The sequence below is a fragment of the Ictidomys tridecemlineatus genome, chromosome 9 (assembly GCF_052094955.1).
Source record: "Ictidomys tridecemlineatus isolate mIctTri1 chromosome 9, mIctTri1.hap1, whole genome shotgun sequence".
Classification (NCBI taxonomy): domain Eukaryota; kingdom Metazoa; phylum Chordata; class Mammalia; order Rodentia; family Sciuridae; genus Ictidomys; species Ictidomys tridecemlineatus.
Window position 1 is genome coordinate 82315269 of NC_135485.1, and position 14619 is coordinate 82329887.

Here is a 14619-nt window from a genome sequence, read left to right on the forward strand (position 1 = left end):
CGCTCTGAGGTAACTTGTACCAGATATAAAAACTCTGCTAGGCTAAACCTGCCCTCTCTTCAGTGAACTTCCAGGGCCCAAGAATAAGGTGTCTATACTTCCATGAGAAACGAGGAAGGAAAAACAGGAGCCATTGCCCAAGTCATACCTCAAAATCTGTATCTTCTTAACAATATCAAAGACAGTAATATATTCAGTGTCTTATATTTTTAAAGTGTCTTTGGATAATACCAAATTACTTAACAGAAATGTGATCAACATTAAGAAATGAAATTTATATTAGAGAATACAACATCAACACTGAGCAATTTTATTAAAGTGTTGTATTATCCTTACCACCTTTTAATAATGAAGGCAAAGAAAAACATGTATTTGGGATTTACTAAGTGCTTTTGGTGCTGAAGAAGTATGTCTGAATTTTGTTTGTTTTTAAGGTACTGAGACTTGGGAAACCTCTATACATATGTTTGAAAATGTTACTGTCAGTTTTTCTGCTCTCTATATTCAATTATTTCAAAAGGTAAGAGTTATTTTTATTTATTTATTTATTTTTTGGTTGTAGATGGACACAATGCCTTTATTTTATTTATTTATTTTTATGCAGTGCTGAGAATCAAACCTAGCACCTCGCACATGCTAGGCAGGCACTCTACCACTGGGCCACAACACTAGCCCCAAGGTTTTTGTTTTTGTTTTTTAAGTGTAATTTTAAAAGTCTTTTTTTTTTTTGAATCAGTTTATCAGTAGGAGTAACACCCAAATGACAAAGCAGGGAACTCCAAGGTTCTGCTGTCCGCTAAAATGACTAATAAATTGGTCAAAACTATCAGAATCAACTTCTGTAGAACTCTAAAGATCTAGTCTACACTTACATAGGAAAGATTAGTAAAGACAGAAGGTGCTGTTCTGAGGTGACCACACACTGTGACATTTTAATTTGCCCCCACAGCATTCTCCAACCCCTGGATGTAAGGTAGCATGATGAGGGCAGCTCATACTCATGGTACCAGAGACAGCTATTCACATGGTAATGCAGTGTATGTCTTTGTTTTGCCCAACTCAGTGTTTTCAGAGCTGAATCTTCCCTACTGGTGTTTCCTGAAAGCACTGCAAGTCCAAAAAGTACTGACCTCAGCAGACTAGGACTAGAAATAAGGATCAGACAAGCAATAGACAAAGGAAATCACCTTGGAAGGAAGGGGTTGTAAAAGGAGAATGCTGGGAAATGAAGACTTTTAAAAGCTTCCATGTCAACAAGGAATTATGAGCATCACACTCATACCCTGTGCTGGACTCCTGCCCAAAAAAGGCCTGAAAAAGCTATGAACATACAACTCTGGCTCAAGGAAAACAGGAAGTGAAAGTTAAGTCAAAACTGTGTTGTAAAAGGCTGGTCTAAGCAGTGAATGAGTGCCTGCCTCAACTAGGAGCTACTGAAGAGCGTATTTTTTTTTTTTGCTTCAGGCATTTATGAAAATTCTATCAAAGCATTAGCTGACCAGTAAGGTAATAGAACAGACTACAGTGTTCACACATGACAAAAAGATTTTGCAAACCCAGATTATAAAAGTAGCTAAAACAACAAATACTCACAAACCAAAATTAATAACAAACCCAGAGGAGAGAGTAGAATCTGATTTCCAGGGGAGCCACATTATAATCCTCAAAATACACAGTTTTCAAAAGAATAAATAAGGAGTACATAAAGAAACAACGCATAGTCTATGCATAGAAAAAATAAAATGAACAGTAAATGGCCTAGAGGAAACCCAGGTATTAGTTTTATTGGGGGTTGTGAAGGACAATTAAATTAACTGTCATAAATATGTTCAAACTAGAGAAAACCATGGGCAAAGAACTGAACAAGACAAGTAGAACAGTCTCAACAAATAGAAAATACTAATAAAAGATACAGAAAGAGACCCCAAAAAATCAGGAGTATAATAGCTGAAATAAAAATTCTCTAGATGAGTTCAACAACAAATTTGAGTATAAGAGGAATGTTCTCAAAATGTTTTCTCCCACTCTATGACTTGTCTGTTCATTCTCTTAATAACAGATTTGTTAAAAAAAAAAGGTTATAATTTCAGTGAAGTCCAACTTACCATTGTTTTCTTTCATGCACACCATGTTTTGGTGAATTTTTTTTTCCTAATCTCAAAAGTTATCATCAAATCCATGGTCTCCTAACATTTTCTCTCATGTCATCTTCTGAGAGTTTATCATTCTTCAGTTTACATTTAGATTTATAATCTATTGACACAACTTTTCTATTTTAAATTTCATTTTTGCATAAACATATGTGCATGTGAATGCCCAAATGTTCCAGTGTCCAATTGTTCTGAAGCTTATCCTTTCTCCAATACATTGTCTTTGATCTTTTTCAAAATCAACTGACTAGACATAAAAATAAATAAGATAAAGGCATTCTGTCCATCTACAACTACAAAATAAAAATACATTGACTGTGTGCATCTATTTCTAGGCTCTCTATTCTAAAGTCAGTTAAGGTCAGTTCTCCAATTTTGCTTTCCTTTGATGTTGTGATTGGAAAATCTAACATCCTCTTAGAATAGCAAAGAGAAAATCTTGTCTAGTTACAGTGAAAAGTGATTGAACAAATGTGTAAAACAAGATGTTAAAGCCTTCATGAGATTTATTTTAAACTTCAATTAATCCAGCAAAAAAGGACTGCTCTATAGGCTAGGGAAGATATTTCTGAAATGCTGTTAACACTGACATGAACTGGATCAATTCTCGATCCTAAAATGCAATAAGTACTTTAAGGGCATATTATTTTATTTAAAAAAAAACATTTAGGTGATTTCTTACTCACAAGACAAAGCATTAAGAAAAAAGACCACGTAAGCCAGTTTTGGAAGAAAGCCAATTAACTTCTTACATGTGGCATTCTTAATAAAATGAATCAATGTCTCTATTGTATATATTTTATGTTTTAAAGATGGGGTATTTATAGAATCAGATTCAATTTATTCTATTAGTCTAACAATGGTGTTTAGAAGTCATTAGATGTATCATTTTTAAATTAAAGAGAAATTTTGAAACCAAATACAATGAAAGTCAATTAAGGAACAAATGAGGATGTTTATTGTAGTACCTGTAGCAACTAATTAAGTGGTACTTTACTGAGGCTAAAATCAAAGTGCTATTTAAAAAATTACCTAATTTCCTGCAGTTGTTCAGTAGATTGTTCTTCCAGTAATAAATATATCTTGACTCATCAATGAGCAACTAGGTAAACTGAGCTTAGAATCTGGAATAAACAATAAATACAGTGTGGAACTGTTGCATAAACATTCACAAATGTTGAAAAAGTAAATTTATTCCTGAGTCTTCCTGAAATGAGAGATACAACTAATTTATAAAGTCTGTAGATTAAACTTGTTGCAGTTAACATTTAAATATTTATTGCCTAATTACTTATGCCTGCTTTTTGTTATTTGCAATTTTATTTGTCATTGACCAATACCTAAGACCAATTCCTAAAAAGGAAATAATATAAAAGTAACAGAAACTTATTAAATCAATCAAATTAGGCACAAAGATTCACTTTTTTGTTTTTTTGTACCAGGGATTAAACTTAGGGACACTGGACCACTGAGCCACATACCCAGCCCTATTTTGTATTTTATTTAGGGACTGGGTCTCACTGAGTTACTTAGTGCCTAGCTTTTTACTGAGACTGGCTTTAAACTCGCCATCCTCTTGCCTCAGCCTCCCAAACTGCTGGGATTACAGGCATGCATCACCATGCCCATCTACAATTTTTAAATTTTATCTTATCTGGATTGCATTCATTTCCCTTCCACACAAAATCACCAACTTCATTACATGATAATAATTCTTGCTGTGTTTAAAAAGAAAAGCAGATTTTATTAAGCATGGCTTGGTTGACAATTCATCTTCTTCTGCTTACTTTACACATTTACAAGTAGCACTGTAATCATGTATTCCTCCTAGGTTTCTGATCACAGCAAAAGTAGGCTGGGTGAAAGTGATCACAGGAGTGGAAAAACTTTCTCACTATGTCCGGAGTGTTTTCACTGGCTAATAGAGGTACTTCTTAGGTCAGGAATACTCATATTAAAAGATAAAACAAAAACTCATTTGATATTCAATTTACTTTTGCTTCCTAGATTTTTTAAATAGTCTACAACCATTACATACACCTCCATCAAGACAAGCAATTAAAAATGATCTAATATTAGGAATATTAGGAACAATTACTGCAATAAGAAGGAATATTACTGCAGTATTAAGTCAAAACAAGATAAAACTGAACCCAATTGAAAATTTTCAGGATCTATGCTCCTTTTTCTAACTACCACTAAAAGTTTCAAATACTACTTACACAATGATAAATATGATATGTATTTGTAAATACCAAGAAATGTTTTACATTTTTGAAAGCTTTGCTTTCTAACTTTCTACTTTCTCCCCCATCGGTTTATAACTAGCAGCTCTTCCACAAAATCAGAATCCATTAAAAGTTTCTTTCTTTTATAGAGAAAGAAACATGGAGTATTACATTTTCCTATATGAAATATGCTAGTAAATAAAAGCTTATACACTCATTAAAGCAAATGTAATTGTGAGAACACATTGACATTGTTAAAGTAAATTAGTCAATTTGTTAATAATTTCATTTTAAGTGACCCTAATTGTATTAATTGTGATACTAGTAAATTATACTGAGAGCATTAAACACATTGTTCTAATATGCCCTAAAGGAACAAATTCTCCATTACATCAGCAGAGGGAAAATAATGATTACATGGCCTCCTCACCCCAAATAAAACTCCTATGTATGTATGTTCATATGTGTGGGTGCACACATGTGCATACTCAATGGGTCAAAGAAAAGGTGTCACTAGAATGCATACACTGTCACTACCATAATACCAGTAGCATAGTACAAAATGGACCACATGGAAAAAAATGAACTTTAGGTAAATGGAAAATTTCAGGGCATCCTTTTATCTCAAGTTAAGTAAAAAGTAGTTAAGTAAAAAGTACTTCATTAAACTGCTGTTAAGAATGAGAGAACATAAACCAACTGATATGTAGGACCACAACATAAAAACAAATTCCGAAGATATTACAACTATTATGAAATGCCTACTGTCAAAAAATATATACTAAAATATATCCCCCCACCATACACACAAACAGCATCTTTACACACCTGGCTGCTCCTTGTCTGTCATTCACATCTAGCCAAAGCATCGCCTTCTCAAAAGCATTTCCTGAGAATCTGCATCACTCACCCAGTCACTTGATGATTACATCACTCTATTTTAATTCTTTGTCTAGTATTTATAACTGATTTTTTATTTTTGTACTTAATCTTTCACCGTTTTACTATCTATCTCTCATGCTTAAATGTGAAATCCATGGAAAGCAAGCAGTCTACTTGTTCAATATTCTCTCCCCAGGAAAGGGTAGCATCTTCAACAAATGGTGCTGGGAAAACTGAAAATCCATATGCAACAAAATGAAATTGAATCCCTATCTCTCACCATGCACAAAAGCTAACTCAAAATGGATCAAGGATCTAGGAATTAAACCAGAGACTCTATGTCTAATAGAAGAAAAAGTAGGCCCTAATCTCCATCACGTGGGGCTAGTCCCCAATTTCCTTAATAAGATGCCTATAGCACAAGAATTAAAATCAAGAATCAACAAATGGGATGAATTCAAACTAAAAGTTTTTTCTCAGCAAGAGAAATACTAAGTGAGGTAAATAGGGAGCCTACATCCTGGGAACAAATTTTTACCCCTCACACATGAGATAGAGCTCTAATCTCTAGGGTATACAAAGAACTCAAAAAGTTAAACACCAAAAAAAACCAAACAAACAAACAAACAAACAAAAAAAAAAAACAAATAGGCCAAGGACCTGAACAGACACTTCTCAGAAGAGGATATACAATCAATCAATCAAATATAGGAAAAAATGCTCATCATCTCTAGAAATCAGAGAAATGCAAATTAAAACTACTCTAAGATATCGTCTCACTCCAGTAAGAGTAGCAGCCATTATGAAATCAAACAACAACAAGTGCTAGCGAGGATTCAAAAAAAAGGTACACTCATACATTGCTGGTGGGACTGCAAATTGGTGCAGCCAATTTGGAAAGCAGTATGGAGATTTCTTGGAAAGCTGGGAATGGAACCACCATTTGACCTAGCTATTCCTCTTCTCGGACTATACCCATAGGACCTAAAAACAGCATACTACAGAGACATAGCCACATCAATGTTTATAGCAGCACAATTCACAATAGCTAGACTGTGGAACCAACCTAGATGTCCTTCAATGGATGAATGGATTAAAAAATGTGGCATTTATACACAATGGAATATTACTCAGCACTAAAAAATAATAAGATCATGGCATTTGCAGGGAAATGGATGGCATTAGAGCAGATTATGCTAAGTGAAGTTAGCCAATCCCCAAAAAACAAATGCCAAATGTCTTCTCTGCTATAAGGGGGGTGACTCAAAATGGGGTAGAGAAGAAGAGCAGGGGAAGAGGATTACCTCTAGATAGGGAAGAGGAGTGGGAGGGAAAGGGAGGGAGAAGGGAAATAGCATGGATGGTGGAAGGAGACCCTCATCGTTATATAAAATACATGTATGAAGATGTGAATTTGGTGTCAACATATCTTGTGTACAGAAATATGACAAATTGTGGCATAAAGGTGTATTAAGAATTGTAAGGCAAAAATAATAATAATAATAAGAGAGCTCATGTAAAAAATGTAAATTAAGAAAAAAATTATATCCCCAGATACTAGGTGCTCAATAAATATTTTTGTACAAATCAATGAATATCAGATCTGTGGCCCACAGCCCTTTCTGTGTGAAAAAAACATGTGTGCCTCTCTGATTTCCACTCACCTAAGTATTGTTGCAATTTCTGAACTATCATGTAAGCATGTCTGATTGAAAATCTATTAATCAGTTCAATAAAACAAATTTATTTATAAGTTCAGTTATAGATACAGATTAATGATTGTGTTCTAAACTTGGTCAAATCACTCACATTCTATTAAAATTTTCCCTAAACAAAAATCCTATGAAATCAACTGCTGTTAAAATCTCTCTACATTTGGGAGAAGAAAAAAGGCAGTAAGTGAAATACAAGAATTATTTTGATCCCATAATATAAAAGATTAGTTGGTTCATGAATTGCCTCGATTCTGACTTCAGATAAATTGTCACAATATATCTCAATCAAAGCTAGTTGGGTTTTTCTGACTAAAATTAAAGTTATTTAAATTTTGGCAGGATTTAGAGAAATACAATATATGTCAGCAAAAGAACATCAGATAGTTGTCTAAAGACTCAAGTAAATTATATTCTTGGTACTGGGCACATAATAAAATGATCATGTAATTAAATTTTGTAATTTTATTATTATTACCTTTATTTCTTCTATTTAAAATACTTAAGAGTTTCCTAAAATAGGAAAAACAACAGCTTGAAACTAACATTTTTCTTTTCCTTTGTGTTTTCCTATATTCTTCAAATGAGACTCTTTCTCAGGAAATTTTACATAGTATGAATTCCAAAACAATACAAGTTTTGTTTTGGTTGAGGACTGAACTCAGGAGTACTCAACCATTGAGCCACATCCCCATTCCTATTTTGTATTTTATTTAGAGACAGGGTCTCACTGAGTTGCTCAGCATCTCGCCATTGCTGAGGTTGGCTTTGAACTCGCAATCCTGCCTCAGCCTCCCAAGCAGCTGGGATTACAGGTGTGTGCCACCATGCCTGGCTCAATACAAGTGTTTCTTGAGAAAAAGATTTTAAAACCACTATTTGAGTGACAAGCAATTCCTTCTTCCAGCAAAAGTATAGTGATAGCAAATTAACTTATTTTTAATACCTACAGAATGCAAGTTAAAAATAAAAATGTGAACTTTAGATAAATGACAAATTAACAGGGCCAAGAGGTTATCAAAGTTTTTGGCAAAGACATCACTTAATAACATCAATGTAAGTAAATAGTAATGGGGGAAACCTACATTTAAATACTTAAAGAAAGGAAATAATTCAAATACAAATACGAATACCACAATAAAACACGTCTGCTTCTTATATAAATGGCATGTATACTTCCTAACTTGCTATAAAACACTAAAGTAGATGTAAACACCACAAATATAACACAAATTAAAAACTCCATACAGTAAATTGACTACTGTGTTAAAAATGATTATTGGGCTGGGGATATAGCTCAGTTGGTAGAGTGCTTGCCTCATATGCACAGGCCATGGGTTCAATCCCCAGCACCACCACCCCCCCCAAAAAAAGTTATTGGAATTCAAAATATCAATTCTCTTACCTCTCTGAAAGAGAAGTACAAGGGCCCTGGCTTCCACCTACAAAAAAAAATTCATCAATATCCCAATACAATGAGAGTAAAACATTTTTTTAAACTCGCAACTACATGTAGAGAGAAATTTACCAAAATATATCAGTGATATTTAAAAATACTCCTAGATATTTTATTACATAGCTGACCATGATACAGCAAGGTAGCAGATAATTTTAAGATTTGAAATTTGAAGGTATCTGGGAATTTCTATTTGGGCAGTGGGGTGGATGTAGATATAATAGATGTCTGAATGGTCTTAGAGTGTTTTCCTAAAGTCAGGTTTAATTTTTTTTTCTTACATTCTCCTCATCTTCCTTTGATATTCATTCCTTCTCTCTCACTGGGTAAGATCAAAGTAAGAAAGCCTATTATCTGTAAAACTAATAGTTGACATAGATACAGTTGTAAAAATTGGTGCATACTATGAAAGGAGTCAGGAAAAGCATGGGAGAAGTGGAGAATTATACTTAAAAGGAACTAATTATCCTTTTCACTATTAAGCCATGGGGAAGAGGGGAATCTGTTTTCACATGTAAATAAATGAAAAGAAGCTATAACATGTGAAAAGCTAGGTGAAAACTCTGATATACTTTCCTTAACTATGTGAGTTCAGAGCTGGTTATTTCATTATTTAAATACTCCCAAAGTCTTGATTTACTGTCTTTCCTGGCACCACTACGGAATCAGCAACAAAACTACTAACATAATTCTTTGATAATAACTCCATTATTGGTCACTTCACCTGAATCTTCTGCTCTGTTTGTTCTAGTGACACCTAGATTAACCCACAAAAGACACCATCACACAACCTTCCATGCTTGGGAGTTCAAAACGCCTCTCTGCTTGCCTAAGCATTGCAGGGAAAATATCTTTGCCCAAGGAGAAGATGGCTGAGGGTTGTTTTTCTGTTCATTGACAAGCAGGGAGATGTCCTTTGCTCCCAGAACCCTAAAAAAAAAAAAAAAAAAAAACATAATACCAAGGTATTTGCAAGGTTGGTCACATCCAACTTCCAAGAAGCTCTTCTCAAGGAAACAAAAGGAAATGCCACACCAACAAAATATTTGAAATAAAATGAAAAAGCAGATCCAATTACTGAGGAATGAACAACTTGATGAAAAAAAAATCAGACTGGAAGACCTTTTTATAAAAAAAAATACACTTTTACCAAGAGTGAACTTCACTATTGTTATTAAAATGCCAAACTTCCTAAATATCAACTCACTTTGAGAACAAACTTAAAAATCCACATATAATCAGCCAATTCAAATATTAAAGAATAAGTCTAACATTCTTTGCTATCGTAGTGCTATCAATATTTGACTCTTACCTTTAAATGTTAATTTTGAGTCCCATTTTGGTTTACTATCTTTGCCTTCATCCACTCAAGTCAATTAGTAGTATAGTGAAAAGAGCTTAACAACTAAATACATATGATAAATACACTTCCGATAACAAAATTACATATTTTCGCTTTATAATATCTTTATCAAACACAATGTTTTTAAACACTACTCACTTTGGAGCTTCTTTGCAAGTTCTTGTACCGATGAATTCTATTATGCTGCTTTTCTATGGTTCCCCTAATTATTTTTCCAATATTTTTTTTAAATACAGGTTCTATTTCTTCTAAAATATGTTTAATCATGGAGAATTCCTCTGCTCTTAACCTTTTTTTTTCTTGTACTTTTTATTATGCTTAAACATAAAACTAACATCTCTGGGGGATGACTGGCAGATTTCCAATTCATGGTCTTTCAACTGAGGTCACTCATTTTCAACTTTTTTTTTTTTTTAGGAGCACTTTAATCTAGAGGAAATAGCATGGTATGTTCATCACTCTCTGATGTCACTTCTTATTGTCATTCCACTTGACATACCTGGTTTTCTTATTCTTTTGGTTGATTTTTGGTTTTGTTACTAGGAATTAAACAGATCTTTTAAAATAATCCACTTTTTAAAAATCCTTGTTACCACATTTAAATACTCTTCCATTTATATCACAATCTTTACCTTCAATAAAGCTATTTTCCTTGATGACTTTCTATCCTAACAACTTTCATCTAACCACACTGCCTTTTTCCTTAATATCTAGGGAGAATTGTTTTTTATTGAAAATAAAATTCAAACCAAGACGTATTCAGATTAATATAGATCTAAAGTATTATAAAGAGTCAACATGATGTTAAGCTAGTTTACTAACACTAAGCAATGTTTCACTGAATTCATGTATTTATCTAACACATAATAATAAAAAGATGTGATTTGAGACCATATTACTAATTTGAGGGAATTGTGAGCAAACATTAAATAGCAAGGCATAAAATATAATATACAACATTTCAGATTATTAAAAATCACTGTGAAAAGCTTGCTACTCTCTAACCATCACTGACTCTTAGTCATCAAGCAAAACTTTAGCCCTACTGCTTCCATGTTCCCTGTCGGACTCCCATCATCACTACTGTTTCGTTCCCCCTGACTCTATCCTTAAAATTTTCTACTCTGCCTTCTAAGAATCCCTTCTTTTGAGCAAACTTCCTTATATTCTCAATCCATCAATGAAATCTTAGACCAGTGATTTTCTGTTTGTTTTTTTTTAAAGACAGAGTGAGAGAGAGAGAGAGAGAGAATCTTTTAATATTTATTTTTTAGTTTTCAGCAGACACAACATCATTGTATGTGGTGCTGAGGATCGAACCTGGGCTGCACGCATGCCAGGCGAGCGCGCTACCGCTTGAGCCACAGCCCCAGGCCCGACCACTGATTTTCTTAACTACTGTCTACCTGTTATCTGACATAAAATCCCTGCCTGCTTTTGTCACCAAATCCTAGCTACTGAAATCTGGACATAATCACACAAGTTTATAAGCTATTACCACCTGTTAAAATGATGCCTAAGGTTCTACCTTCTTTATCAACTCATTCTAATCTTTTTCCCTCTTCACAAATCTTCAACTGCTCCATATTGTTATTCACTCTCAGCAAATAACGTAGTCCTAACTTATCCAAATAGATTAAAGTATCAGTGATACTTCATTGAATTATCTGCCACCAACCTGATGAACTTACAGTACCTAAACACCATTATCTTCTTCTTCCTTCCCATTTTCTACCAAAAATAACATCCTTCTTCCTTTCTATATGCTCTTCCATCTTTGCTCTACATTACATCTCCTCTAGACTTCCAAGCTCCCAGAACTCCTCTTCCTTTTTTAATTTTTCAAGTATTATTATACCTTCTTTCTCTATTCCTCATGCCAGCTTAGAATAGAAAATGATTTATATGAAAGAGTATTAGACTATGGACTCTTAAGATTACAAAAACCACTGCATTTATCACAGTCACAATGACTTAGTCCATTGAATGCCTCCATTTCTTAACTTTCAACAAACATCTGAAAGTTTTTGCTCATTCTTTTTTGACACCTTGACTTGTATGACTCCAGCCTCTCCTGGTTTTCTTTCTGCTCCTCAATCACTACTTCTTAGTCTCCTCTGCAGGAGCCTGCAAAAGGCCATTTGCTACAAGACCATCAAGTGGCTTTTTAAAAATCTTCATATTCTTCTTGCACTACATGCTGTTATGGAGTGATTACACCATTCCCTAGGCTGACAACTCTTTATCTTTACCCAGATCCATGGATGTATATCTTCATTTGAATGCTATTAGGCAATTCCAACTTGTATCTGAAACTGAACTTCTTAGAATCTTTTCTGATGCCTACTGTCCCTGCTGCACCAAGCAAAATTCTTTCTCTAAATTGCCCATCTCAATGCAAGCATTATCACAGTCTTAACTGGTACTCAGAAAACTTGCTGTGCCTTCAAAATTCTCTCCCCTACATCTCATATCAAGTCAAATATTGAGTACTGTCAACTCTGCCTCCTAAATACTTCTCAGATGTTTCCACTTCACTACATTTCCAGTGTAAGCCCCTATCATTTCTCACCTAGACTAACAGCTTCTTAATTGATTATTCAACTGGCAGTCTTACCCTACCACTACAGTTTACTCACCTTACGATAGCCAGATAATTTTTCTAAAATGAAAATCAGGCTATAACATTCCTTTGATGAACTTCCCACTATTCTTAGTATAAGTAGGCTTCATGATCCTAGTTTTCAGTCTCATTTAAACTTTAGTCTTTAATTCTACTCTCAAAATCCTCATGTTCAATCAAGGGCAAATCCAATGCACATACTATTTATGTAATCCCACCTAGCTAACATGTACTCATCATCTAGGTTGTGGCTTAGGAAGAAACCACACCTTACTCAATCTATCACTTCTCCAAGTTTAAGTTGTTCTCTCTACCCATTAATATAAGAGCTGAGCATACTATAAATTCCTCTGGGAAAGTATTCACTATTCTATATCTTAATTGGCCCTTTGCTTTTCTGTATGGTACCCTCAAATCCTGCAATGAAACTTGACAACAGAGCATTCAGAACTATTTTTATCTTTTTTTCATTTCTAGCATTTAAAGCAATGTGTAGAGGGCTGGGGTTGTGGTTCAGTGGTAGAGCACGTGCTTAGCACCCTAGCACATGTGAGGCATAGGGTTCAGTCCTCAGCGCCATATAAAAATAAATCAATATGGGCTGGAGATATGGCTCAAGTGGTAGTGTGCTTGCTTGGCATGCGTGCGGCCCGGGTCCGATCCTCAGAACCACATACAAAGATGTTGTGTCTGCTGAAAACTAAATATTTTTTTTAAATAAATAAATAAATAAATATATGTAGTACACAGAAGGCACTCAAGTATTTACTGAATAATAAAACACATTAAAATGAAAGGGTAAAGTTTCTAAGCTGCAAAGCCTGAGTTAAAATGTAAAGGACCAGGCATTGTAAAGCTGCTTCTAAGCTGCAAAGCCTGAGTTAAAATGTAAAGGACCAGGTATTGTTAAGTTCCTATGCTACACTCAAAACCTGAAATTCCTATAGCTGTTAGGAAAATTCCCAGGACTGTCCAGTAGATATTCCCCCTGACCATTTAGTTGTTTAATAACCTAGGACCCTGTGCAGCTTGGCATGTAGGCATTCAGGGCCCAAACCAATCAGTTTAAATGTATCCCCTCCTTAGGATTGACCTATCACTCCTGCCCGGCCTGTTCCCGCCAATGAAAGTACTAATCATATTCAGGAATTGTTGTTCAATTTTCCCGCGCCTCATGATGATTTGCTCTGATGTATGCAAAGTCCATGCCCTCCCTAAAAAAGTGTACTTAAGCACTGCTCAACCCCTGCTCAGGGCTCTGGGCTGCTCTCCCTTCTTGAGTGAGTGCGGAGGCCCAGCATGCTGGATCTGCAATAAACCCCTTTTGCTGTTGCATGAGTCGGTCTCTTGGTGGTCTCCTCCTCCGATGTTCGCTGGACCCTTACAAAAAGTACTGTAAACTTAAAAGCTGCCATCACATACAGTCTGTTGATTCTACAGTATTTCATTTGCAAAATAAAGTACATTTGCTCCATAGGACAATTTGTAGCATTATGTTTACAAAAATTTCATTAAGAGCTATGTATGGGATGGGAGTGTAGCTCAGTGGCAGAATACTTGCTTGGCATGCACAAAGCCCTGGGTTCAATCCCCAGCACCATCCAAAAAAAAAAAAAAGCTGCAAAAAGTACATATTAAATTTATGTAAGCATACTAAACATATTCTATACACCCAAAAAGTTGGAAAAAGTCATCATTTATTTCCTTAGCTTTCTTTTGCAAAGTAATTACTGCTGTGGGTTAATTAGGGTGTCATAAATTGACATTTACTAAGCAGAAAACTCTACCTTGTCCTTGTGGAAATTTAGATATATGACATCAAAAGGAAAACATGGAAAAAGTGATTATTATTATTTATTATTATTATTATTATTATGGAGCTGAGGATTGAACCCAGTATCTTGTGCATGCAAGGCAAGTACTCTACCAACTGAGCTATATCCCCAGCCCAAAAAAGTGATTTTTAAGAAGGACTTGAAAGGAAGAGAGGTCAAAAAGACCAAAGAGAAGAGTACACTGACTTTTGACACTTTAAGAAAAATTCAAATACTAGAATAACCAGGGACAATAAAACAGATTTCATACATTATAATTTAGAAAATAAAGGAGAAAAGTAGATGGAATATAGATATTAAACAATTATTGATTAATATACTGCTCCAACTGGTAACAACGACTTCATTCGACAAATTATTCAACGAAGCT

At 34.6% G+C, this 14619-nt stretch overlaps 1 long non-coding RNA gene across 2 annotated transcripts in view; it reads right to left on the bottom strand.

Moving 5' to 3' along the window:
* Positions 1-14619, bottom strand: part of LOC144366844 (uncharacterized) — a 132043-nt gene that overhangs the window by 62137 nt on the left and 55287 nt on the right. Inside the window, exons 3-4 of one of the 2 annotated variants that reach the window (XR_013425989.1) lie at positions 9220-9358; positions 8378-8414 (exon numbers count right to left, since the gene is read on the bottom strand). This is a non-coding gene — a long non-coding RNA (uncharacterized LOC144366844). The remainder of the gene's footprint in view (positions 1-8377; positions 8415-9219; positions 9359-14619) is intronic. The other variant, XR_013425988.1, reaches the window with a different exon arrangement.